The sequence below is a fragment of the Montipora capricornis genome, chromosome 6 (assembly GCF_036669925.1).
Source record: "Montipora capricornis isolate CH-2021 chromosome 6, ASM3666992v2, whole genome shotgun sequence".
NCBI classification, from domain to species: Eukaryota; Metazoa; Cnidaria; class Anthozoa; order Scleractinia; family Acroporidae; genus Montipora; species Montipora capricornis.
This window is the reverse complement of record NC_090888.1, coordinates 5757831-5762763: the sequence shown is the minus strand read 5'-3', so window position 1 is coordinate 5762763 and position 4933 is coordinate 5757831.

Here is a 4933-nt window from a genome sequence, read left to right as displayed (position 1 = left end):
TCGTAAGAAATAATGGGGACATACTTAGCATATTGGCGTGCTAAACTGATATGATAAGCAATTACCAGATTCACCACTGAACATTTTCTCGCCGATTATTTGTGAAGTGCCACTGTAAGGAGAATTCAAGTCTTTGGATTTTGGCTATGTTCGGGGAAAGGAATGATTCCTAACAAATAGGGAATATGCAGATAAGACTCTTGATCTTCGAGTGTGAAATAAATATAATGTAAAAGAATTAAAATGCAGTCCCAAAACTATCGGTATCAAAATATCAGCCGTGTGCACGTGGGCCTTTGTTACTGTGCTTCGAGATCCTCACCTGAAATTCGCCGCTACCCTTTCAGAACACACTCTTTCTTGGTCGGATTGATCTTCGGTCGCTCTCTCGTCGCTCAGAAGCCGAATTGCCTCGTTTAAAAGGGAAGACACTGTCTGCTGTGAAGCAGAGCCTGCACGATTTGCAGCCATGTTCAAAATGGTGCTAGCTGAGCCGAGCGGCATGAGTATCTGCAGGCGCCAATTTTGTCTTGCTTTCAGCAGCAATTACCGACCCTCCCCCAATTCCGACAACACACCCATCCCTCTCCTCCCTCTCTTTGAGAGATGCTATTTCGCGTTATACCTCTTTGCGTTATGTCTCTTTGCGTTACGCCTTTTCGCGTTATGCCTCTTTGCGATTTGCCTCTTTGCGTTACGCCTCTTTCCGTTACGCCTCTTTCCGTTATGCCTCTTTGCGTTATGCCTTTTCGCGTTATGCCTCTTTGTGTTATGCCTCTTTGCGTTATGCCTCTTTTTTGTTATGCCTTTTTGCGTTATGCCTCTTTCCATGATGGCCATTTTCAGAATCGGCTTGTTGCCATTCAGCTTTGGATTGATGAATTTATGATTTGGACGATTTTATTTCAAATACTGATCATTGAATTTTGTCATAGATATACCTTCATAACCAACACATGGACGTCGAGGGAGAGGCAGGCCCAAGCAGGACTACATCGCAACGCTAAAGAGGGGGAATCCCATATGAAACAGACGGGGATGCTCTTCGTCTCGCTTAGGGGTGTAAATTTTGGATTTGGTCTCGGTTAGGGTGTTCCGGGCAAATCGCGAATATTTTAAGGTCTCGTTTCGGGTTCCGCAAATAAACACAGAATTCAACAAAACAGAAATTCAAATTTTCTTTTTAATTTGTTTTAGGGGTCAAAATTTGTCTCCTTCAGGGTTCACAAAAAGCTTGAGCCACGCCCAGATGGTCTCCTTTAGGGGTTAAATTCAAAATTTCCGACGAGCATGCCCGTCTGTTCCATATGCTGCTGGTATATGTTAAAACAATAGTGATCTAATCGGCTTCATATATAAAATGGGGAATATAAAAGCAAAAAGCGACACAAGGTGGGTTGAATTTTTTGAAGGTATATCCATATTTCGGCTGGCCAAACCAGGCTTCTTCAGGTACAATAAGCATATTTCAAGCATATGTAGCATATTTTCGTAATATGTTCCGGAAACACAGTGAAACACAGTGTAGATAAGCTTATATTAAAAAATAATCACATAGCATAGAACGGAACAGTCTGATTCTTCGTGGATGTTCAGACCATCGGGATCAATTGTTCTGCCTTTTTGGATTACAAAATAAAACTTCTGTGGCCTTACGGATAGAGTCTCGGATGGAAGAGAATTTTTCGATGGGTATTAATTGCATGTCGTTGGCAGTGTGTGGTTAGGAGATGACAGGAAACGTTCTGCGGCTGCGGTAGGTTTAGATTTTTAGTTAGGGTTGTCTATAGGGAGGGGGTTGCACTAGTACGAATTTTATTTGTTTTGTTTTAAATTGGGTCAAAATTGAAGCTTTTCCTAATCACGCGGCGAGCAAAATTTGGAAAAATTTGTCAGTGGACCAAAAATATTAAAGACGCCGTAGTGCGGGGCAGGCAGATTTTTCCAAAATCGCCCAAAGAAAACAAAAATTCATTAAACATGTCAACTGCGTGTTTATATAAGAAAAATCCCAATATTGCCCCGAATTCCTGTTCCTGTTCTTCGCCCAGCTTATACATCTCTTTGCTTATTAACATTAATAATAATTATACATTATCAATTATATACTTGCGTTGTAATTATTAACTCGAAGCGCAACTCGAAGTCCAACTCGAAGTCTAACTCGAAGTCCAACTCGAAGTCCAACTCGAAGTCCAACTCGAACTCGAACTCGAAGTCCAACTCGATGATACCTAACTCCCAATCTCTAAAATAGCAACCTCGAAACAGAAATATCGCGAATTTGCCATCGATATTTTGGTGACACGCATCTCTTTTTTAACGTGAATCTTCGATGTCTTCTCAAAATATGAAAAGTTTTTTTTTATTTCTTACCCTCCTTGATAAATTTCTCGTATAAGAAGCTGGAACATTTCGGTTTGTCTGCCAGAGTGGCCGCGAATTGCTAGAATTGTGTGTCAAGTGAAGTTGAAAGAAACGCGTTTTATGTGCTGTTTATAAGTGGCATCTGAACCGAAAAAACGGGAGTGCCCAAAAATATTTTTGATGTTGTTAAGAGACAAAATAATGGACTACAAAGAGGCTTTCTTGCAACGGGAGATATTTGACTTCAAAATCATCAAATATTTGAATTTTTCAAAATGTATCACAACGCACTCACTTATTTGCCTCTGTTGATTAACAAGCTGTCAATCAAACTCACTGACACTTTTTCCTTGTGTTTACTAAGGATGTATCAATATGTGTGTATACCCTCAAATCAATAGGTCAAATACAGTTGTACTGAGAGCTTCATATATTTTGCCCAATTTGAAGCAATTTCCATGGTAAAAGTCTGATAAATTCAGGGGGGTGGCCTATCTTCCCCCTTAAAGATCCAAAACACAAACCAGGTTGTAGTTTTCAGTTTTGGGCTAGACCCCTTAAACTGGCAAAGTTTCATGGAATTCGGTGAGACGGCATGTAGCAGCCTGCTTGGTGCTCCGGTGGACTCACTCTTAAAACCTGTGCTCTTGATCCTCTGCCTGCCTCTGTCTTAACGAAATGTTTGCCAACTTTGCTGCCAGTAATTACTGTTACAGTGAATCGTTTTTTAGAGGAGGGTTTTATGCCTAATGCACTTAAGTGTGCTTTGATCACTCCACTTTTGAAAAAGTCTAATTTACTGAGATCATGAGGAGTTTAAGAACTTTCGTCCGGTGTGTAATCTTCCGTTCATTTCTAAATTAATTGAGGGGACGGTTGCCGCCCAACTTGTGCATTATATCGATGAGAATAATCTCAGTGAGAAACTACAATCTGCCTACAAGAAACAACATAGTACTGAGACCGCCCTGTTGAAAGTACACGATGATATCTTACGAGCTGTAGACAATGGTGCCACTGTCTTTTGTTACTGCTCGATTTATCCGCAGCTTTTGACACTGTTGATCACAGTTTACTAGAAACTCCACAGATTGGAGATGCGATTTGGTGTCAAGGGAAGGGTCCTGGCGTGGTTCAAATCCTACGGAGTCAATTTGTCTGCGTGAATGGAACCAGTTCAACAAGGTCTGATCTAATGTACGGTGTTCCCCAAGATTCTGTTCTTGGCCCTATTTTATATCTTTTGTATACTTCCTCTCTTGGTGAGGTTATAAGAAGACATAATATGAAATTTCATGTCTACGCTGATGATTCTCAGGTTTGTTTTTCGTTCGACTCTGCAGCTTTTTTGATTCGCCTGTTATTGTGCCTAGAATTGAAGCATGTGTATGTACATGATATTGCGACATGGGTGTCCCTGAACAAACTTAAACTTAATGGTTACAAGACAGAGCTTTTGGTCATTGGATCGCGACATCGTCCGGTCTCTCAGCTCCTCTCTTTCACAGTGGTTGATGGGTCAGCTATTCAACCCTCTCAGTTTGCCAGCAACACAGGTGTAATTTTTGACAATAAACTGAACATGGATCGTCAAGTTACTGCCATCTGCTTAAATCAGCCTTTTTTCACATTCGTAATATCTCTCGTATTAGAACGTTTTTGTCAGCTGAAAACACCAAAATGTTAGTGCATGCTTTCGTAATGTGTAGATTGGACAACTCTCTTATACGAACTTCCGAAACACTTGATTCATAGACTTCAGTTAGTTCAGAACTGTGCGATAAGTCTGATCCTATGTGGTGCTAAACACGAAAGAATTACTCCTTTACTGAGAGAACTACACTGGCTTCCCGTCGAGCAGAGGATTATTTTTAAAGTCATACATTTAAAGCTTTAAATAATTTAAGTCCCAGCTATATTCGTGATCTGTTACAAACTTACAAGCCATCTGGGAGTTTACGATCTTCAACCATGAACTTGTTAGTGACACCTAGATCGAGGTTAAAATGTTATGGTGATCGTGCTCTTTCGGTTTGCGCTCCTAAACTTTGGAATAATCCTCCAGGAAATCTAAAATGTAGTCCAAATCTTACATCTTTTAAAAGCAATCTTAAAACTTACCTTTTTAAGCGCTATTTTAATTTGTAGCTTAATTTGCTTTTGTACTTGAATTTATAATTTACTAAGTTACTGCTCTTTTATCATTTTATTGTAAAGCGCCATAGAACTCTAGAATAGGGCGCTATGGAAATGTATTATTATTATTAAAGCCTAAATTCTTATTATTGTAATCACTTCACGACTATTCCAAGTTTTTAATGTTAGAAAGGTATGGCAGTCCCTCAGGATTGAAAACGTTATGAGCGGCGCTTTATTTAGTGGAGAAAATAAAAATTTATCTTCAAGTGCAGATGTCCTTCATAAAACCTGAAATTTCGTCATTTCACGCTGTTGTTTTGCTGAAGACGGCAGAGAAATGGACAAAAATGAAAAACGCACGTGCAGAGCGTGCAAAGCTATTGTTTTTGGCCACTATATATGCAAATTTCCGACGTTCTCGTTGATG